We start from the raw sequence: 22,680 nt of genomic DNA, 5'->3' as shown, positions 1-22,680 counted from the left end.
CGACGGCGTTCTGAGTGTCACAGCTGCGCCGTGCTTGTCATAAACCGTCCCCTTGCTTGGGAGGGGCCCACGGAAGCCCGAGCCGGCAAGAGGTCGTGGTGTCTGTGAAGCACTCTTAACAGGTTCACCAATCGTGTGTGGGGGGGTGAGGGCTGTGCACACGAGTGTGTGAGTGAGTGTGTGGCCGTGGGCGAGTGAGGACTGTGCACATGAGTGTGTGAGTGAGTGTGTGGCTATGTAGGGGTGAGAGCTGTGAACATGAGTGTGTGAGTGAGTGTGCGGCCGCGTGGAGGTGAGGGCTGTGCACACGAGTGTGTGAGTGAGTGTGTGACTGTGTAGGGGTGAGAGCTGTGCACATGAGTGTGTGAGTGAGTGTGTGGCTGTGTAGGGGTGAGGGCTGTGCACACCAGTGTGTGAGCGAGTGTGCGGCCTTGTGGGGGTGAGGACTACATACACAGGTGTGGGTGTGGGTGTGTGCCGTGTGGGGTGAGCGTTGTGCACACGAGTGTGTGTGGCTGTGTGAGTGGCCACGTGTGAACGCGAAGTTGCCGGCGTGTATAGGTGAATGTAGGTGGAAGGCCACTCCAGCTGCGACTGTCGTCCAAAGCAAAATCTCCTTCAAGCAGCAGAGAAGGTGCCGGCGGTCGGCAGGCGTGCGGCGCGCTGCTGGGAGGTGGCTCCAGGCTCCCGGCTCTGAGGTCTGGCGGGGGACGGGACCGAACGCATTTCTCAGGAGCCCCCCAGCCTTCACGTCGGAGGGTGCCATAGCCCCCAGCCAACAAACTCGTCCTGTACTCCACTGAACAGAGCGCATGTGTGATTTCGCTGGGAAAGCAGCAAACGGCGAGCTTCGACAAGCGCCGTGCCGGGGCCTGTAAACGCGCGGGTTCCTCGCAACAGAGCGCCTGAGAACACATTCTGCCTTCCTCCCTCACCAGATGCCCGTGTGACCTAGAAGTCCTCTGACCCGATCTGGGTCTTTGTCCCCCCGCCCCCTGCCCCGGGTGCGGGTTGCTAGTGAGTTTGGTTTGGCTCTTGTCTCTCGCGGTCTGATTTTCTCCCAAGTGCCCGCTCTCCCTCCAGGATGCCTACTCGTTGTTTCTTGTGCAGCATGAACAGCACCCCCGGGCGTCTGTTTCGTTTCCAGGGGGTCCTGTGAGAGCAGAGGGCGCCGGCCACAGGCTGCAGCCGTAGACCACCGGGCAGCCCCAGAGCAAAAGCAAACCTGTGCCCCAGGCCTCGCGGGAAGCCTGAGCACGTATCCTCGGCAGTGAGAACCCACAAACGTGGATCCTTTCTTCTCCCAAGTCTGGCAGTGAGACCGGCTGACCCCAGAGGGCACTGTAATCCCAGGACAGGCCACCTTGTTGCCAGTGGGGCTGGGGGCAGGCTGCGGATTTGGAGATAGAAGCCTCCGGAAGAGGCCCGGGCGCCAGGGCCATAGACCTGGAGGATGGGGAGCAGTGTCCAAATCCTTCCCTCAACGGCACCCACCTGCTCTTCCTTCCTCAGCCTGAGGAGTCGTAAGGCCTCTGCAGCCTTCTTGGGCTGGGGCAGGCCCAGCATGTGCCTCTCATGTGACTGGGGTCGGCGGGTTGGGGTGGGGGAAGCGAGGAGTCTGAGGGGCCTGCGTCCCGGAGAACAGCTTCGGTTTCTGACCTGTTTGCCGAGGAAGACGGGCTCGTGGTCTGTCCGGATTAGCCTTTTGTTCTGTGCTTTTGCACTTGCTGACCTTTCTGAACACCTGGGGCTCTACTGGGCTGACGGCTGGTCCGGTGCGTCCCTGGAGCACGGGGTGGCAGAGGACAGAGTGGCACAGGCACCGAATAGGACGTTGTCCAGCAGCTCTAGCTCCCTCGGGCCCACAGGGTTTCTGGATGTTACTGGAATATGGATAATTTAAGGAATTAACTTCCGTAGAGTCGAGCAGGCCTGCCTTCCGCTTCTTTTTCTCTTTTTTTGCTCCTTCACAGCGCTCTTCGGTGTATCAGAGAAAAGCATAGAATCATATTGTGATAAATTATCTCCTGGTGTAAGACAAAGGGGGCCTTTGACAGTATGTGGTCTTCGAGGGTGGTCCTTAGGGAAGAAAAGCAAAGAGAGCTCCCCTAAGATATTGTTAAGGCTTTTTTATCCAGGTGACAAAATCAAGGTGAAGGTATCTCCCTTGCCTATCTATTCATCCATCTGTCCGTCATCCATCCTTTGTGTACCCATCCCTTCAGCCATCCGTCAGCCGTCCATCTGTCCATCCGTCCATCCACCATCCAGTCATCCGTCCAAACCTGTCATCCTCCAGTCCGTCTATCCGTCCATCCATCCATCATCCATCCATCCGTCTGTCCATCCATCCGTCCGTCCATCCGTCCATCCGTCCACCCATCCGTCCGTCCATCCATCCATCCGTCCACCCATCCGTCCGTCCGTCCATCCATCCATCCATCCGTCCATCCGTCCGTCCGTCCGTCCGTCCATCCATCCTTCTTCATTTCTATTTAACTAATCGTCTGTCTTCTTTCTACCTTAGAATTAGAATTCCAATACAAAAGGATTGTATTTGGAGGCATCTGTTAACACATTTGGATGGACAGAAGGAAGACAACTTTTTTCCAGTTAGGAACAACAAGTGATGTGGATGGTGGACTTCGTGAGCACCAGCTTTGTACTTGGTCTCTGTGTCAGGCATTTCCCTTACGTTGAAAGCGCTCCTAAGTTTTCAGCTCCAAGGTTGAGATGAATATGTCCTCCGTACACTCTGGCACTGTGGGTGCAGCCTCTGCGGACGTGGGGTGGACCCAGAGGTGTTGCTAGTGACTCTGTCCTTGGTGTTTGATGGTGATCATCCCTGAGAAAGTTCTCAGGAAGTACAATACCCCCCATGATGTGCACAGTAGTCACATTCCTGAGAATTTAGTGCATATTGAAACATTTTATTTATGTGCAAGATAGCATCAGACAGACTCCGATAATTATGAATAGGATTTAAAATTTTATGACTGTCCAGGGTGCATTTGAAAATGCTGTGCGATACCAGACCATTTATCAGTGTAAGCCTTGAACTTGGAGGCGATTCATTCTGCAGCAGTAAGAATGAAAACTCACTCCATGAGATGAATCTGAAGCAGAAGTTTACCAAAGTAGTTGAATGCTGCTGGATACCTTCTACCAGATGGCTAAAAAGCAAAGTCAGGTGAGGCTAAGGAAGCTGCCCACACAGCCCACGGCCCGTGGCACTGGGTCGGGTCCAACAGTGCTCCGGAGCCTACACGTGCCCCTGGCAGAGCTTCTCATGACGCTGTGCACAGGGCTTGCAGGGGCCCGAGTTCACCTGCAGATTCGGACCCCAAGAGACCTGAGATGTTGCATTTCTAACAGGCTCCCACTCAACCCTCTTTGAGTCCATTATGGGGAAATCTGTTTCCAGTGCAAACCTGGATTTCCTTGGAGTTGTAAAACCCACTTTTATTTTTTAGTTTTTTTTTTTAAGATTTTATTTATTTATTCGACAGAGAGAGATCACAAGTAGGCAAAGAGGCAGGCAGAGAGAGAGGAGGAAGCAGGCTCCTTGCTGAGCAGAGAGCCTGATGCGGGACTCGATCCCAGGACCCGGAGATCATGACCTGAGCCGAAGGCAGAGGCTTAATCCACTGAGTCCCCCAGGCGCCCCATATTTTTTACAGTTTTATTGAGATACAGTTGGCATACAACACTGTGTAAGTTTAAGGTTATGACATGATGATTTGGTGTGTGTACGTACTGTGACGTGATCACTGTAATAAGGTCAGCTAACACCTATCACCCGGCACGGCTGCGTGCTTGTGTGTGTGTGCGTGTGTGTGCATGTGTGTGTGTGTGTGTGTGTGTGTGGTGAGAACGTTGAAGTCCTACTGTGTTGGCAACTTTCAGTGATACAGTGTGCTATTATTAGCTGTAGTTGCCATGCTGGGCCCGAGACCCCCAGCACTTACCCCTCTTGTAATTGGGAGCCCGTTCCTTTGTCCAGCATCCCTCCCCCCCCCCCCCAAGCCCTGTCCCAGCTCCTGGCAACCATCATTCCGCTCTCCGTTTTGATAAGTCTGATAAAACCCACCTCTGATAACGGGGACCCAGGGCCCGAGGAAGATGCCTTTTCACACATTTCATACATTTTGCCACAAAACGGAGATCCTGAGTTTGTGACAGAGCCCCAACCTGAGTCCGGTCAAGCCCACCATTTCCATTCAGGTGCGGTGGGGGCTCCCCGAGCTCGGAGGGGAGGATACTTTGTCAGGAACGATAAGTTGTAGACGGATGGGACGCTGCGCAGGGCACGCCTGATCAGAACCCGTGTGTTCGCAGGGACTGTCTCCGAATGCTCAGGCCATTTGTGCGCTCCTGGAGGCCGAGGTGTGGGGACTTCGCCATCCTGCGGGCTGGTGGCATTTGCTGTTTTCCTCACACATGTGCTGCTAGGCAGGCTGGAAGGAGCCTCACACGGTGGTCATGTGCGCCTTTCCGTGACCCTTCTAAATGGTGCCAAGCCACAGTCCATTTAGGCAGGGTCTTCCATGGGAGAGCAGATGTTTTGGAAGGGAGACAGGCTGGACACTGTTTTTGACAAGGGTCTTGTCCAGAGACAGTCCTGATGTGGAGAAACCTCATATGTTGCTGGTGGGGATGTGAAATGGTACAGTCTCGAAGTTCCTCCGTTAGTTAAACCCAGAGCTCCTTACCCTCCGGCCCAGCAATTCTGCACCTGAGTATCTACCCGAGAGAAACGAAAACAGGAATTCAAGCAAAAGGCTGTAGAGGGAGGTGCACAGCGGCATTCTTCCTCATAGGCAAAAGAGGCAAACAACCCAGATGTCCACTGGCAGACGAGTGGGTACACAAGTGGTGGTCTGTCTGTCCAGTGGAATATTACTCTGCCGTGAAAAGGAATGAAGTGCTGCCAAATGCTACACGTGAATGCACCTTGAAAACGTTTTGCTAAGTAAGAAAAGCCAGTCACGCATTATAGGATTCCGTGTGTATGAGAGGTCTGGAGTAGATAAACCCAGAGACAGAGCAGATCAGTGGTTGCCAGGGGCTGGAAGAGGGGAATGGGTGTGGCTGCTGGTGGGTACAGGGTCTCCTCCTGGGGGATGCAATGTTCTGGAACTTGATGGTGACGGTTGCACAATGTTGTGCTATAAATAGCACTAATGTTGGGTTTTATGTTATGTGCGTTTCAGCACCCTGAGTGCTGTGAGGTGTGTGAGCCTGACAATTCACAGACCCGTACCCCTGGGGCAAGTAATACATTCTATGTAAATAACAATAATTAATAAACTAAAAAATTTTAAAGAAATAATTCTAGTCACGGTGGGAACCACAGAAGAATGTTTTCCATTCACAAATGCGTGGTTTTGGACTTGCTTGCTGTGGGCCATCCTGTTGATAGCTGGATTCCTGAGACTTACAAGCTCCCCAGGCAAACGGAGTGGGCACCGGTCACAGGTCGTGAACACGGGTTACGCACGGGCCACACACCCGGTGTTGTTCTAAGTATTGACCTGCGGTGTTTCTTTCAGTCCCCACAACCGCCCCAGAAGGAAGGCTCATATTTTATTTTCACTTGACATCTAAGGAATCCCAGGCAGAGAATCATAAAGTAAAACAAGCCGTCCTAGATCACAGAATTAGTGGGCTGCACAGGTGGGATTTGAACCCGAAGTCCACTCAACAAAGACCTCTCAGAGTGTGACTGCTGCTGAAGAGAGTGAGTGCCTGGCAGGGTTAGGCCTGGGGCTCCCGGGGCTCACTGGTGCCGACAGGAAGATGCCACTTTTACCAGAACCTCTTGCCATTGTCCTGTGGGATGGAGCCGCAGACATCCACTCCCTTGGCTCCCTCAGCTTTGGTTTCCTCTTGAGGTGGAAAGCCCAGATCTGAGAACGGCTGACCAAGATGGCGGCACGGGGACAAGGACAGGCTGGGGAGGAACCGTGATGGGCGCTGCTCAGCAGATCAAGGAGAAGGCACCGCTGTTGCCCCCGGTCTGTAGGCCAGGAGCAGAGGCTCTGAGGGGCGGCACCACAGGCCCACGGCCACCCAGACCACAGACTCAAGTCTGACTGAGGTGGACTTGCCCTGTGCACCTGCCTTGTGCACTGCAAAACGCAGCTCTCTCCACCAAGCCCGTGATCCTTTCTGTCCTGGTCCTTGTGCTAAAACACAGGCTCACGTGCAAGACTCAAAAATACAGAAAGAAAAAAAATGCACGGAATAAAATAGAAACCACTCAGTGTTACCATCCTGAGAAACCTGCCCTCCCCTCTTAGATACACCACCTACCATTTTTGTCAGTGTGTGCATAAACACTCAGTGTTTCTATAGTCTTGTAAAACTAGTATCGTGCTGAACATAACTGCTTCATACTTTTTATTTAATATTTTATGTTCCCCATTGATTCATGATGAGAAACCTTGAACTTTAACATCTGCAGAGTCATCTGTCACCTGGGACTTCCAGAATGTTAAGTGTCTCACTAGCAATGGGCGTGTCAGTGGTTTTCTAATACTGTCATGGTGATGATGGTCCTCCGACATACACGTCGTCAATACTTGGCGTGTAGCCAGGACACAATCAGTAATTATGAATCAGTGCTGGACGAAGGAATGAATTTCTTCAGGGGTCCTTGACGCTGTCTTGCTTGGTCTTCCACAGGCATCTCTGTATAGTCCCTCTTTTCTCCCGTTGTCCTGACCCAGTGAGCGGTGGTGGTCACAGCACACCTTTTGCTCTCAAGTGTCCTGATTTAGGGCGTAAATTACAAAGTCGCCCCGACCAACTGGTGTGGAATCTTTTTGAGGTTCGTGTGGCACATTGCTCATTTGTCACACAGGTGTGTCACACCGATTCACACTTCGTTTATAACCTGTCCCTACGAGACAAGAGCTTGATGAGAAAAGTTATGCCGAGAAGTTTGGGAAAGAGAGTTACCTTGTGAGAGTGGAATTAGTTTTGTGAAAGTCATAAACGTCTTAAATCCATTTTCCCCCCTAAATCTCACATTTTTGGAACCCACACTGGTCACATGTGGAGAGTGTGATTTATGACTCACCAGCACTTGGACGGGAGCAGTCATGGTCCCGAAGCTATGTGGGTTTGGATCCTGGCTGTCACTTGCCAGTAGCTGTGAGACTTGGAATGAGTCCCATGACTGAGCCTCCGCTTCCCCTGCGAAATGGAAATGAACATACCCTCGCCTTGGAGAGTCGTCAGGGTTAGGCATTGGCATCTGGACCAGGAAAGCCGAGTTCACGCAGTCTGTTAAATGCAGTTTTTTGCCCTAATGAGCCATCCATCCTGGTTATTTAGCAGCAACGCCTGATGCCTCCTGGTTTCCACGCACACACACTCCAGCTTGGTCCCCGAGCCTAGAGGGGCTGCTGTGCTGTGTCACTTGTTGGAGGACCAGATGGGTGTGTGCATGGCAGTGGTGAAAGGCTCCTTGCTTCAGTGCCTCCCACGTGCACGTTGTCACCCTGTCAGAATCCCAGGCTTTCAGGGGCCATAGCTAGGGGGGCTGCATGTTAAGAACATGGTTGCTTTGGGGATTGTGGCAGGTCAACCAAATGCGACATTCAGAAGCAGTGCTAACTCCTGTTTCCTCACCCTGGCAGGGCAGTAGACCTGGGGAAAAGTCTAGTCGTGATCAGCAGGAGAGGTGAGTTTTGAGATGGTCTCTTGGCCAGTCTTCAGACACTGGTCAGGGGAGTTGCTGGCATGGACTACCCCCTGGGTCAAGGGGATGGCTTGAAGAACTCCACTACAGCCAGAAATAGGTGTTCTAACATTCAAGTGGGGTGAACGGAGCCCTGGCATTGGATTTCTCTTGGATACCCTGGCACTTAAACACTTACAGTAAGAGGACTGAGTAAGCACCAGAGTGTATCTGGCAATGACAAAATGACTTTTGGAACATTCTGACAAAACTCAGATTGGGACCAGTCAGAGGCAACTCCGGACAGAATTGTCAGCTGCCTGGATTTCCAGCTGGTTACACTACACCTGGAGTGGAGTATAACCTGGCCAAGTTCCTCTCTGCTCTGACACAGGAAAAAAGATTACCTTGGTGATTGGATGGGGTGGGTGTTTTCTATTCCAAAATGAATTGTGAAAACAGTTTCATGGAGTCTTCATGTTTTTAAAATGAAGCTGGGAGAGTCGGGAAAGTGTGTTCTCACCAACTCCTGCACGCCTCCCCCAGGGAGACAAGGTGGTGTTTCTCCAGAGCAGCCCAGTCCAGGGCAAAGGATTTGCACATACATCTGAGCCTGAGTGAGAGCCAGAGTTGCAGTGCCAGTGGTGCCCTGCATGGCATGCTTCTCTCCTGCTGAAGCGTACACGGAAGAGCAAACCCATAACATGTTCCACAAGCCTGTGCTTCACAGGACATACATATTTCCACATTCCTTCAGACTTGGTCCACTTTCCCCAAAACCTGCCCTCCCCCCTTCCTTCATTTGCAAGAGCTGGATTTGTCCCCTACTTGCTAGAAGAAACCTAAGCTCCTTCATTGTCCTTCCAAAGATGTTATGATAGGTTGTGACACAGATTCTCAGGTCCCACTCCCCAGCCCCAGAGGGAGCACACCTCCCTGTCCAGGGGCTTCGAACTTGGCCAAGTGACTGAAGGAATGTGAGCAGAAGTGATGGCACCGGTCCAGGAAGAGGCTTGGCGACTCACCGTAAAATCTTGCTCCATCTTTTGGCTCCTGCTGTCTGCACAGAAAGAACATGTCAGGGATCTCTCGCCCCTTGGAATCAGGGGCACATGGAGCAGACCCAGAACCACGCCTGACTGAACTCAGCCAAGCCACAGGTTCATGAATGAGAAGTAAATGGCTACCGCATTGGCCACTGAGACTTTGGTGCGGTCATACTGACAATCCCAGAAAAGCCTGACTGATGCAGAGACTGGTTTACATCTTCCAATCTTTGCCCCATGCCTGTTTCTTCCAGTTGCAGTGAAGAATGACCTGCTCTCGTATCTAACACCCATCCTTCCATCCGACTTCTCATCTCATCTTCTCAGAAACCGCAGTGATCAAGGTTTCTTTCCCGTGTATCCTCTTCACTAGACCCCTATCATCATTTAAAACACGACCAGCTCATTCTGGCTTTCATTAGGATATAGAAAGGTGAGAACTGAAGATAAAGAGAAAACCTTAAAGGTAGGCAGAGAGAAAGGACACATTATATACAGAAGAGTGGAGACAAGGATGACAACAGACTTCTCTGCCGAAACTATGCAAGCCAGAACACGATGGGGTCCTACCTTGAAAGTATGAAAGGGGAGGAAAAAAGATAAACCCAGAATGTCATGCCCAGGAAAACATGTCTTTAAAAACTGAAGGATAAGTAAAGATTTTTTTTTCAGAAAAATTTATATAATTTATTACTAGCAGACTTGCACTGCAAGAAATGTTTGAAGAAATTCAAAAATTTATAAATTTAAAATTCAAAAATTTATATTATTTATTACCAGCAGACTTGCACTGCAAGAAATGTTTGAAGAAATTCTTGAGGCAAAAGGTATATGAAACCAGTCAGAATCTTGGATCCGCATAAAGAAATAACAAGTGCTAGGCATGGTAAAAACAAAGATAAATACAAATTTTGTTGTTTCCCACATCCAGCTGCCCTAAAGATATCCTACTATCTAGAGCAAAGATAGTCATGATGTGTGGCGTGTTCTTATCATATGTGAGAGCAAGATGAGGACGGCGTTGGAAGTGTCGTCTGGTAAGCGTCTTGAACTCCTGTGAGCCCACGGGACATTATCGGAAGATGGACCGTGCTCACATAAAGGTCTATACTGTAAACTCCAGGTAACAACTATTTTTCCCAAGAGTATAAGCATGACCAATTCTTACATTAAGAAAAAACAAACATTATTCACCCCACATCATCCTTCAACTACTGTCCGATTCCCCTTCTCTCCTTTCGTGCTGTGTCTGTCTGGAGTGTTGTCTATACCCGCTCTGCCCATCTGCTAAACTTCTCTTGGCTGCTCAGCAGGTCACAATCTGGCTTTCACGTCTACTGCCCCACTCAGGCAGCTTTGCCAAAGTCATCAGTGACCTCAAAATCACTATATCCAAAAAGACAGTTTTCACACCTGCCTTCACACTGTGGGTGGCCTTTGGCCATGGGGCCACCCCGTCCTTCTTAAACACTGCCTCTCTTGGCTTTCACGGCGTCACTCCCCCGGTCGTCCTCCTGCTCTCCGGCTGCATCTGCTTGGCTCACCTTGCATGCTCACTTCTCTTCTGTTTGGCCATGAGATGTTTGGGTTCTCAAAAGTCATTTCTAGGCCCACTTTATTTCATACTTAACACTTTCTCCCTAAGCAGACCCACTTGTACCCTCGTTTTGTTGTTTCCTTTAGAGAGAAGATTACAACACTGTACTGATCCTGGATCTCTCTGAGCTTCAGTCCGTATTCTGAACTCCTGTCGCATTTCAGGGGCAGCTCAAATCTCAACCTGTCCACAAAAGGGTCACCATTTCTTCTCTCAAGCAGGTCTTCTCGGAGCATTATCTATTTCAGAAGACGGCACTCCCGGCATCACTGCTGCCGTGGTTCACTGACTTTGAGTGATGTTTATTGAGCACTTACTTTGCGTAAGAGACTAGAGATGCGACAAACAGTGGACAAGGTTCCTGTTGTCACGATGGGGTCCGTGCTCAGTGGAGGTGACAGACATTACACAAAGAAACAAACCGCATACTTTCCGGAAACGGGACGTGCCATAAACAAGGAGAGCTGGGTGCAAAGAGATGGATGAGTGGGGCCGGGGGCCAGCCCAAGGCGTCGGGGAAGGCTTCTAGAGGGACACCGAGCAGGGACTCGGATGACAGGATGGAGCACGCAGAGGGCCAGGAGCCAGAGGTGAGGGCAGGGCGATGGCCGTCGGCTGGAAACCCAAGGATCATTCTGCACTCTCGGCTCTGAAAACTCTCGTCACTCGGCCCCCCGGGTTCCAGCCCTGGGCCAGAGCACCTGCATCTGCACCTTAGGCTGTGGTCCCGGCTGCCTCGTCGGCCTCCTGGCATGCGCCCCCTCCCTCCTGCCCAGCCTCCACATGGCCCCCAGTCATCTTTTCAAAAGGCCAATCGAATCAGGGTATCTCGCCTCTTTCCTTCCCACTTTCCTATGGCACCGGCTTCACAACAAAAGGTGGGATCTGGTTTTCCTCCCTTTGAACAGGGGCTGGTCCTTGTGAGAGGCTCAGTGGAAGGAGTGGCCAGAAGGATGCTTCCCCTGTTCAGACTGTGGGGATGAGGTGACCTCACTTCCACTGGGCTCTGTTTCCTGAGACACGTGTCCCCGGAATCTGCCAGTGTGGTCGGGGGCCTCGGGCATGTGGAGAGGCCACGTGTGTGTGTCCTGACCGGCAGCCCCAGGCCCCGCACCTGGTGCCGGGGAGACGAGCGGCCCAAATCGCAGATTCATGCACAAAATGATTTTCATCGATTCAAATCACGAGTGTTTGGGAGGGTTTGTTTCACAGTGAAATGGAAACAGAATATCGACCCGTCAGTTAAAAATACATTTATAACCTAGCCTCTTCCACGGAACGCAGATCCGATCCCTGGCTCTTCCGGCCGCCCGCACAGCCTACAGATCCCGACCTGCCCCTGCGCAGCCAGTCCTGGGACCACCTCGCCGCACGCGACCCACCGGGGTCCTTTCCTGACTGCCACCTGACATGCGCCTGTTACTCCCGGTGTGCGGTGCCTGCTCAGCGAGCCGGCCTGTAGCTGTGTTGCTCGTGGCCCTGGGCTCTGGGTTTGAAATGGCCAATACGGGGCTGAGTGCTCTCTGCCGCTGGACTTCTGATCTGCCCAGTTTCTCTGCCGTGTCCTCGGATCTGCCATACCCCCTCCCTGCTAAGCCCTGAGCTCGCCTCCTCCCTCCCTGCTACGCCCTGAGCTCCCCCTGCCCCCTCCCGTGGTTTGAGAAGCCACCTTCCATGTGTTCTTCCATTGTCTGTTTGCGTGTCCCGTGGGGCTTCCTCGGCTGGAAAGCCATCTGGATCTCTCAGGGCAGGTCATCAACTTTGACTGTTTCAGACTCCGAGACGCCCCGTCTCTGCCCCATTTCCTAACGCGTGTGGCAGCTGAAGCTTCTCTCCTGTGTGCTGAGTTTACTCGTATCCACTTCCGTCAGCGGACGGCGCTCCAGGAGGGCTGGGGACCGGTTTGCTTTTGCTGACCGGTGTGCAGGGTGTGGCATTCTGCGTGTGTTCCCGTGTCCGGCCGCTGTAGGACAGTGACAGGGGCCTTGCTTAGGGGGCCACAAATGGGCAGGGGCGCCAGGGGCCAGATCGCGGATCTGCTGGAGGGTTCAGAGGCGGACAGCAGGGCTGGATCAGAGGCGTCCTTTGAGGCGTGCTCCAGCCACTTTGGTCCCCGTGGAATGAGATGTGGGGGAACATGGGCCTGGTTAACGGCTGCCTTAGCCAGAAGCCCCGTTTGGCCGCTGGGATCCTCCACATGTAACGGGGAAGGGAACTGGAGCCAGAGCTGATCCAAGGGGGCAGCGTGTGCGTCCTTCAGACTCAGACGTGGCCGAGATACAGGGCTGGTGCAGACGGAGGAAAGTATAAACCGTGGGCGCCCTGTGGGCTAATGGCGGAGCTTTTGCGGGTGGAAGTGGCCGGTCCTCTGTTGCTGCGCTTGTGAAAATGGCTACAAGTGCGGAGGGAAAAACTTCCAGCAACTGGAAATTTGAAGCCCACATCAAATGTGACCCAGCAATCCAACCTGGAGCGCTCTCGCTCCCACAAATGGAAAGCACCAGGGGGTTCCGACCTCGGAGAAGGGCGCGCAGTGCAGGACGCGCGGGGTCCAGCTGGAAACCCCTGGAGTCTCTGCCAGCAGGAGCCACGGGGTGGACCGGGGCCCATCTGAGCTCCTGGAGCTTGGCCCCTTGGTAGGATCAGGGCGGCTCACAGGCGCCTGTGGTCAGGGAGTCAGCCGGCAGAGTGCTGAGGGGTCCGGAAAAGAAGTGCTCAGCCTGTGGGCGGGGTGCGGTGGCCAGAGCGGGAAGCAAGCAAAGGTGTTCCAAGTCGGGGGAGGGGCAAAGAACTATTCCTGCGAAACCGAAGGAGAATAACCCAAGGGAAGGCAACAAGGTCTTTGCTGTCGGTCAGTTACCTGGCGACAGTCTGCAGGGGAAGGGTTCGCCAGGCAAGAAGAAAATCCAATTCTGTGCTGGTCCCCTGCCTCTGTCCGATGGCCAAGGCCCGGCCTCTCGTCCCGTCTGCGTGCACCTGCGAGGGCCAGCCCTGTCCCGGGCCTTGTGGGACGGCGCTGGCGGGCGGCCGTGGAGGGGTGCGGTCCCAGCTCCTCCGGCGGCCGGGGTCTTCGGATGCCCTCTGCCGCTCGGACGCCACCCCCTCCACGCCGCAGCAGCGATGCATCACGGATGTCTGGGCCTGGGGTTCTCCATCTGTGGATTCTCTTTCACCGCCGGAACGTTGTTTGTCGTGCTTTTCGTTTGTCTGGGGGAGGTAGCTATTCTTAGTCCTGACATGTGCAAGAGGAAGCGCGGAGGCCAGGCCTGCCGCACTGCCTGCCGGCGCTGCTGCTTTTCATCCTCCCGAGCCAAGACTCAAAAGACGGAGCGAAACCGCAGAGACCCCAGGCCCACCGGGCTCGGGTGCACTTGCGTTCGGGGGGGAGGCGTGGACTTTACCCTTCCCTGTGTGCCGACCACAGAGCGAGGCACTTTGTGTGCAAACATACTAACTGTGTGGCCGTTGACAATGGTGAAAGAGAAGAGAAGGCGTGGGCAGACAGGGATGTTCCACGGCAGGGCAGGGTGGACGGGGCCCTGGCCGCGGTGGACGGTCCTCAGGCACTACAGCTAGTGTAGGCCCCGAGCATGGCCCAGGAGGCTTCGCAGGGCCCCTGCCAACCTGGAAGCCCCTGTCTTGTTGCTGCTGAGGAAGCGACAGGAGGGGGCCCTTCCAGAGGGGCCAGACTCTGACCCCAGCGAGGCTTATGGGGTCTGAGGCTCTGCACGGCCGTGACTGTAGAGGCTCGTCGTCACCAAGAACTTGGGAGATGAGTGTGGGTCAGGAGCAAAAAATACTATTTGCCTCTGATTCACGTTTCCTTGTCCTTTGCAATTTTGCCTTCCTTCTTACGAAAGCTTCAAGAACACTGAGCGCTGGAGAAGGGCAGAGAGCATCTGTAGTGGTAGCAGCAGAACAGCGTCTGCAGGCTGGACGTGGTGCCGCCGCTCCTTCCAGGCTTGGGGCTGCCTCCAGCTGTGTTACAGTTTTGCACAAGTTTTCTTACACTCGTTTTTCCGCTGAAGAGACCGCGTGCTGTGCCATCAGGATGAAAGCCCCCTGGGGTCCCACTGGGGAGGGGAGATTGTGGAGGCACCTCGACAGCCCGGCACAGGAGCTGGGCTTGTTGCTGAGGACACGGCCTTGGCCGGGTGGCTCCTCTCTGCACAGTGTCACATAGGCCCCGGAGCCCAGGTGCTCGTTGTGAACCCACTGGCAGACGAAAGGCCGAAGCTCCTCCAGGCCAAGGGGAGGAAGGCAGGCGCTCTGACTGCGAGGTCAGGAAGCTGACCCTGCCTGGGGCACTTCTGTTCAGTCTCCCCTTGAGGCTCCATGCGAGAGGGCAGCTCCGGGAGATGGCTCCCGGGCGAGCATCCCCTGGACTGGCACAGCCCTGTACCCCGCACCCCCTCGGGAGAGCAGCCTCGTGGGGTTTGGGGCCGCTGAGCCTGCCTCCAGCACCTCCCCTTGGCCTTCCTGTTCCTAAACCAGTTTGGTGAGGACACGAGTGCGGTGAAGCATGTTACCTTGGCAATGGGTCCCTCAGCAGGAGGCGGCCCGATGCAATGTGGCCAGTGGACAGGAGGCAGGTGCACACAGGCCGGGCTGTGGGCTTCCCACCCCAGGTCGGCCACTTCCTAGCTGTGCACTTGGACTTCTGACCCATGATAGGGGCCAGACCCAGGGAAGCCCCCGCAAACATAGGCTCTGACAATGGCCGCTTGTCTGTGGTCAGCACTAGCTGATGTTTCCCTTTCGATGCCAACCGTCAGCCAAGAAGTCCCATAAAGACACCTATGGCTCAGTCTAGAAAAGCACCCTGAGGACGTGTGGGGAGGGAAGGACCCGGTGCCTGGACAGTGCTTCAACCTACGTGTCCTGTGTGAAGACTGAATATTGATGAGGCTCTTTTCTGCTAGATATCCTCTACCGCTCTGCCCTCCTAGCCCCACGGAGGAGGTATAATTGTAAGTCGGGGGGATAGGGCCAGATGTTTGGGAACTTGCTGCCAGCAGCGCAGGAGACGGGCTCCCATGCACACTGTGGGGTCCTCTGAGCCCCTTCCTGGGGCGTCAGGTATGGATGTGCTCCCCACACCGGCGTTCAGATGACACAGTGGGACCACGCAGACCCGGAACCGCTGGTAGGGACACGTTCGTGGTGTCTCCCTTGGTGCATGGTCTTGGAGATCCTGGAACCACCCGGATAAAATCCTCCTGCACCGGAGCCAAAGGACCCAAACCTGCGTTTGCCTCGTCGCCACCTGGTGGCGTCCCCCCTCGGCTGCTGCAGGAGGAGGCAGGGCCCCAGGGGCCAGACGGTGTGGGGTGTGGGGGGCTGCGTCCATGGTCCCAGGGGCCAGGGCTGCAGATGGCAGCTCCCGCCAGCCCCTCTCCATTTTCCTCTCTCTCCCTCTCTGTCTCTGTCTGTCCATCTCTTACCAGGGACAGGGCCTGTCTTTTCAGCAAAGGCTGGCACGGAGGCCCCATTAAGGCAGGAGGCTCCCCAAGTCAGCTGTCCCCTTGGAGTCTACACCCCGAGGTGGTTTCCTCCTCCATGACCTGTGCCAGGTTTGCAGGCTCGCGGGCAGGCTCAGCCCACACTCTGGCCTCTGCGGCAGGGACTGTCCTTCTGGTGATCCCGCTGGACGGGCTGACATTCAGCCATAAATTGGATCTCGCCAGCTGTGAACGGAAAGAGGATTTTGGTTTATTTACTGAGATCCCATCACTGTACTCGGAGCCGGGGCGGTAGCGTGAGAAAGAAAGGTAAACGGATAGCGTGGAAGTTAGTGCGCGCTCCCAGGTCTGCTGAAACCTGCCTGCGGGAACGTCCTGGAGACCGGACCCCGCCAGCAGGGCCCCGAGCGGGCGGCCGAAATAGCTGTGCCTCAGTGGGATTGTTTTGTTTTGTTCTGAACTTTTCTGTTTTCTGAAAATCCTGTCCCAGGAAATACCAAAGGGGAAGAGAGCAGGCAAAGAGAAATTCCTTCCGTCACTCCAGCACTGAGGCTCTTTTCTTAGTAGCCGGCAGGTTTTAGAGTGGTTTTAGGTCTGCAGAAAAATCTGGTGGCAAGCCCGGTCCCCATCCCCGTCCCGCTCCTGCCTCAGTTTCCTGGGTCGTGGGCATCATGCATGGTCCAGCACACTACGTGGACACGTCATCGTCGGGTGGAGCCCATGGTTTCCGTGGGCGGTCACTGTCGGTGGTGGACGTCTGGTGGGTTTTGTCAGATGTGCGAGGTCACGTATGCACAGTCCCCAGATCACACGGGACAGTCTCGCGGCCTCCAGGAGCCCTGATGGCAAGGAAGGGTGAAAGCAGCTTGTAAGAAACAGCTGTCCTCATTTTCAGAGCTGCAGGAGAGACGCCGGGGGCCAGACGTGGCTGCAGGAGGACGGAGGGCAGTCGGGTCCGCGTATGCGTGCGTAATGGTGGCGGCACACGTCTGCGTATGCGTGCGTAATGGTGACGGCACACGGATCTTATTTTAAAGCAGAAAGGCATGGCCGTGGGAGGGGGTGCGCGTCCCTGCTGAGTAGGTCCGCACCTCCCTCCTTGATTCAGGAGGGTGACTTTGGAGGCGATTCTGTGCACACGTTGCCCCATGGGAGATGGTGCCACGAGGCCGGCTCTGAGCTGGTGTGCCCCCAACCAGGGATCCGGCAGGAGGCAGCTTTCCTCCGTGGCATGTTCTTGTGGACGTGGCTGGGGCTGACACGCGTCCTGCCTCCTTCGTGCCCGCACGGCATGAGCCAGAGCCACCAGCAGCCTTTGCCTCTGGGATCCAGAGATAATGAAGCTCTCTTGTCTTTTGGAGGTTCAGGCGAAGTGAATGGGGGGCCAGGCCAGGTGCCCCGGCTGGACAAGGCATGTTCTCAGGTCCACACAGCGCTGGCCGACTGACCTGGCAGCTCGCTGCTGCGCACGCGTCTGGGAGAAGATGGGAGGCTTGCCCGGAGCTAGTTTCTTCTTCAGCTGGAGCCTCCCAGCCCCCACTTCCAGAGGGGAGGGTCTCTGAAGGTATTTGTGGATAACGGACACCTTGCCACGGCTGCGTGCCCCGGACGTGTTTTTCTCTGACTCTCAGATTTCTGCTCCCTGAGGTGGGCGTGCTCAGATCCCCAAGTGCTGGGGACATTCCCGTCCAGGCCAGGGTCGGGCAGTGTTCACTACCTTTTCCAAAACCCCCGTTCGCCCCAAAGACGTCCTCTTGCTGTTGTTCCTTCTGGCACCCCCTGGCTTTGGTGTCAGACAAGATGAAAAAGTACCCGTTTGAAATTCATTCGTAAGAACGGAAGACCAGGGCATCGCCGGGCGTCTCCCGACGGCTGCGGCCCACTGCCGACCGCTCCGCTGAAAGCCAGCATCTGGAACGCGGGGTCTTTGTGGCAACGGCTGTCGTCCGCCAGAACTGTTCCAACTATATTCCAAGTAGGTTAACTTACTGTGCTTCCTTTCATTCTTCCAGCTGAAATTTCCCCGACTTTCCCCCCCCCTTTTCATTTTATTAGGTTAATAAAACTCGGTTTTCGAACATTTCGCTGCCCCAGGAGGGCAGCGGGCCCCCGTCCAATTCATCAGCGACGTAATGAGCGGCCCCGGAGGTCCTGGCCCGCCCGTTCCAGAAGCTCTCTCTGCCTTGTAAAGGTGAGGCCCACGGGCTGCACTGTATATTTTGTCTGTTGGTTTCCCAAATTCTCCTGCCAGCTTGACTGTCACTTCTCGGGATTTATATGAGGCAGCGGCACCGCGGGCCGTGCTGTAGGGGAGCCCCCCCTTTGCCTGCTCTGCACACACACCACACACTCCGTGCCATAAAAGAACGTTTCTGTAATAAAATGAAGTAGAAATGTGTCGATGTTAGCATTTTAGAACATTCCAGCACCCGGGCTGTGGGAAATGCCTTCGCTTGCATGACGGAGGGAAGCTCTGTGAGAGTAGGGGATAAAACGTGTAAAAAAAAAAAAAAAAAAAAAAAAGAAGGAAACCGTCTGGGATTTAAGCAGATGAGTGACCAGTAGGAGGTCCGCGTGCGCGCAGTTCCCACAGTGTCTTTACACACGCATGCCTCCCGCCCCTGGTTCATTGTCTGTGTTTCAGAGAAACACCGGTAGAAGAGGAAGTGGGTGCTGCTACGTCCTGGCCCAGGGTCTGGACTCTGTGCCCTTCTAGAACATTCTTTGTCTTCCTCCTCCTGTGGGCTCTCTTGCCTTCGCCAGCTTGTCGGGACGGTGCCCCTCTGGGCACGGGGCCGCGTCCGTCCCGACATGCTGGGAGAGCGGGAATCTGAGCGCACAAGCTCGGGGACACAGGTCAGCTCAGCAGCCCGAGGGATGGAGACGTGGCCGTGGAAGGCAGCAGAGTGGGGCTGTGGGGTCCTGGGGCCAGAGGCCTCCGAGCCGCTCACAGCAGCCCAGCCCTGTCGGTGTCCGCCCCTGGTGTCCCAGCTCCCGCCCTCTGGTTTGAGCTTCCAGGAAGCGCCTGTTCTCTAACTGACGGCGCCCCCGAGGGCACGCTCGATGGCGAGTCAGCTCCTCCCCGCGACCTGTACCTACCTTCCCTTCTTTCCAGCCGCCCACCTGGAGCCCAGAGGAGCAGGACCTCGGAGGGGAGCTTTTGCTCGTCGCGCCCGCAGCACCAGGGACGTGGACGCGCTGCCTTGGACCGTCTCACCGCCCGCTTGGCCCTGATGCCCACTCACGGGTGTCGTCAGACAGTGGCTGGGATCTGGGGACTTCTCGTAACACCTGGTACGGGGGCAGGAGGGAGGCAGTCCATCCCTCTTCTGCGGGCTCTGTGCGCTGTTGAGGGGAGGTCTGAGGGTGGCTGAGGCCGGAGCACGAGGCAGACACGGGCACCATCAGCTCGCCCGTTGTTCAACCCAGGGAGACAGACTGACGTGGCTCTCAGCTGTGACCTCAGGGTGTCCACGTGCCCTGGGATGTGTGTGTGCCCCGCTGTGTGCACGCTCCTGGTTCCTGTGGACCACAGCTTGGTGGCTCAGGTCCTCACACGGGGGCTGCTGTTGACAGGGCTCGGAGGGAGTGGGCGCCGCTCATGCCGCCCCTTGAAGCTTCTCAACCCAGGGCTGGCCTTTCTCAGTCCCGTTTCCTGCCCAGGCAGCTAGAGGGAGGCTCCAGTGCAGGATTCCCCGGGCTGAGGGGCGTTACTGTGCCCTCGTGGGGCACGCCATGATCTCCTGAAATACACTCTGAAGGGGTTTGTTTTGTTTTCCCAACTTGACACCCGTGGATGGAAAGCAGCCGCTTGCCTTCCCGCCGAAGGGCTTGCTGTTACCCTGTGCTCTTGCGAGAGGGCCCTGGCCCAGCGCGCAGAGGTAGCGTCCAGGGTGCTCGTCACGGGTTTCTTCTGGCCTTACTGGCCCTGAGACGCGGCAGCTTTTGCCCCTTCCCTGTAACTAATCCGCGCTGCCTTTCCCGCCCCCTCGGGCCGGCCCACCTCCCCTGCCCGGACTGAAAGGAGCATTCATGCTTGGGCCACCTGCTTGTTTAAACTCACCCCGTGTGAGTCCACGTTAAATGCAACAGAATGGGGGAAAATGTAATTCTCTGTCGGCTTTTGATCAAAGAGAGGGCTTTAAAAAATTTCAAGATGGATTTCTGAAGGACAAGGTTGTACACATTCCTTGTGTTTCTGAGCTGCAGTGTTTGGTTGGTTTGGGGGGAAAAAAATCTTTTTCCCCCCCTTTTGATCCCAGGGAGAAAACACTCACACAAACACGTCTCGGCACCACAAACATTGCAAGCCGGGGCCTCTGCTTCACCCTCCCCAGCCGGGGGTTGGAAGGGTACTGCCTTCTCATTTATCAACAACACAGGGGAATTCGGGATACGACTCACCCCAACACGCAGACCCTGTCCTCCTTCTGTGGGAGTGCGTGGCGGAGTCGCCGCCGTCTGGGGCCCACTCGGGACCCAGCACGCCCGCCCCGTGCCCCAGAAACACACGTGCCGGCTCTCCCCCCAGCCCCCAACCCCGTCGCCACCGACCATTAAGGGTACATTTCTCCCTCGCTCCTTCAGCCTCGAAGCAAATGCAAATAAAAAGTGCTTAAAATGGTTAACATTTCCTGTCACTGAAGGCATTCGTGAGGGGTGGGGGTCGCTGAGTTTTAAGTGTATTTTCATAGGAAAACTCATTTCAGATCTGCGGCAGGAACTCGGACAACTCGCACAGAGTCTCGGGGTCTGCCGGGAGCCCGAGCTCTGAGTCAGCTGCTGCTCCTCTCCCTTGCGTGGGTGCAGGCGAGCACATACCCAGGTCCGCGCTTAGGCCCACTTGGGGCCCGGCTCGCTCTCACCGGGGAAAATAAAATAGGCCCTTTCCTGCCACCCTCCGGTTTACCCTTTTTCTTTTCTTTTATGGAGGGGGAAAAAAAAAACCCAAACAAACAAAAACCAAATTTGGCAATTTATTTTGTTGTGTTTCCTCTATTAAATTGTTGAGCTAGTGATTTTGCCAACTTCCTGGATGTTCATTTCTGGTTCTGCACAAAAGAGCCACATTTCCTTTTGGAATCGGGACCTGGAGACAGACAGCAGCAGGCGCTGGAAATTGTGAGTACTCCCCGGGCTTCCTCCAGCGACGCTCTGACCCTGTCCGTCCGTCCGTCCTGCCTCCCCTGTCCTTCTCGGCCAGTTAACCTTCTGTGGGGCTCCTCCACGAACCCCTCCTTCAGCCCCAGCACCGCGTGGACTGTGAGGAGCGGAGTCTCTGTGATGTCTGCGCGAGCATGGACGGGAAAGGGGCGGGGAGAGCTCGGCCGTGGCCGTGACTCCCGTGTTCATTTTAAGGCTCCGAAAGATGGCGAAAATCAACGAAGCAAGCTGGTTTATTTCAGGGCGAACCGTGGGTCCCTACTGAATTTACCTAATCAAATGAATTTAAAAATTTTCATCTTCTCATTCCATTCCAGCAGAAAATGAGTTTGCCTTTATGATGTCCAGATCTTTCGAACTCTACTGAGTGAGAAATTAAGTTACAAAATGTAAATACTTTGGTGATGCCCACATACACGTATGTGAAATGAATATAGGCATGAAATGAAGTAATTCCTGACTGTAACGTAATAGCAAGCCCGACTTTAGGCTCCTAGGATGCTTAAAAAATTTTTATGATGTGTAATAAAGAAAATAAGGTGCAGTAAAAAATGTTTCTCTTTAAAAATGGGTGCCTTGTGATACTTAATAAATTCAATTGTATTTTTCATGTAACCTAAGTTGTTTATTTTTAAAAATCTTCTGAACATCTTTGTCAGATGTTGGAAGGGTAGTAAAAAAATAATGTTAACACTCTAGGCCACAACTGACTTCTTTCCACGAAACTATTCTAATGAGTGTAGGCAATTGTAAAACAACGCAGTTCTCTCCTGTAAAGAATACCCTGCCTTTAATTACCGAGAGAAAGCACTTAATGCTCAAATTTCAAGGCAAATCAGGGAGATCCGTTAGGAACAGGGAGAAGGAGAAAAGCAAGCCGGTTGTTTGCATAAGAAAAATCCAGAAATCGCCATCCTACAGATAGGGGATCAGAACAGGATTGTATTTATAAGGAAAAGTTACATAAACTTCAAAAATGGTAGTTGTTTTGCGTAGGTGCCCGAGAAAAAGGGTTCAGAATAATATTTGGGTTACCCTTGTTTTGGGCTCTGGTGTTTGCGAAGGCTTGTCAGGTTAAAGAACCCCGAGGGGGGATGTGAGTGTGCACGTGTGTGTGCATGTGCGTGTGCGTGTGTGTGTGTGCGTGTCCCCTTCTTCCCCAGCCTGGAGAAGTGTGTGTGTGGGGGGGAGAGGGGTGCTGACGGCTTGGAAAATAAATCTTCACCCCAGAAATTCATAACTAATCCAGAAGTCTTAGAAATTAAACGTAGGGATGCCCTTTCTTTCACCTCCTCAATTTGGGGGTCGCAGGCTAAGGGGATGGGCCAGAGTGTGTTTGAAACCGCCGCCCACCAGAGCCAGAAGGCTGTTGCCACTTTCCCATGCGTCTGCCCAGACTGTGCGGTCCTCGTCCTCCTGCCCAAGAGGCCGCGGCGCGGTGTGACAGAAACGGATTTTGCCGGCCCCGCTGCATGGCTGGGGCGGACGGCTCGGCCTCCCGCGCGGTTCCCCGGCTGCCCGGCAGATGGCGGTGTTACTTCTGGAGTGGTCCCCGGCCTGGGGGGTGGGGAAGATGCTGAGATTCTGCCCCAGAGCTGGGGGTCCCGGTCAGGTCCCCCTTCACCTCCCCAAGGGCGCGTCTAGTCCACGGAAACGTACGGAGTAGGGAGTGTTTGAGGCCTCGCTGAACCGTGCCGCGCCGTGGGAGTGCGGCGAGTGTCCGAG

General features: G+C 54.6%; 1 long non-coding RNA gene across 1 annotated transcript; it reads left to right on the top strand.

The window, feature by feature from the left end:
• Positions 1-9,547: 9,547 nt before the first annotated feature.
• Positions 9,548-21,570, top strand: LOC101686740. The gene is made up of 2 exons (XR_006605638.1): positions 9,548-17,983; positions 18,908-21,570. It is a non-coding gene; the product is annotated as an uncharacterized LOC101686740 (long non-coding RNA).
• The last annotated feature ends 1,110 nt before the right edge of the window (positions 21,571-22,680 follow it).

Source organism: Mustela putorius, unplaced genomic scaffold (assembly GCF_011764305.1).
Source record: "Mustela putorius furo isolate JIRA1106 unplaced genomic scaffold, ASM1176430v1.1 tig00000174_pilon_pilon_pilon, whole genome shotgun sequence".
In the NCBI taxonomy this organism is placed as follows: Eukaryota; Metazoa; Chordata; class Mammalia; order Carnivora; family Mustelidae; genus Mustela; species Mustela putorius.
The sequence above is the reverse complement of the archived record's forward strand: the minus strand, read 5'-3'. Positions and strand labels throughout refer to the sequence as shown.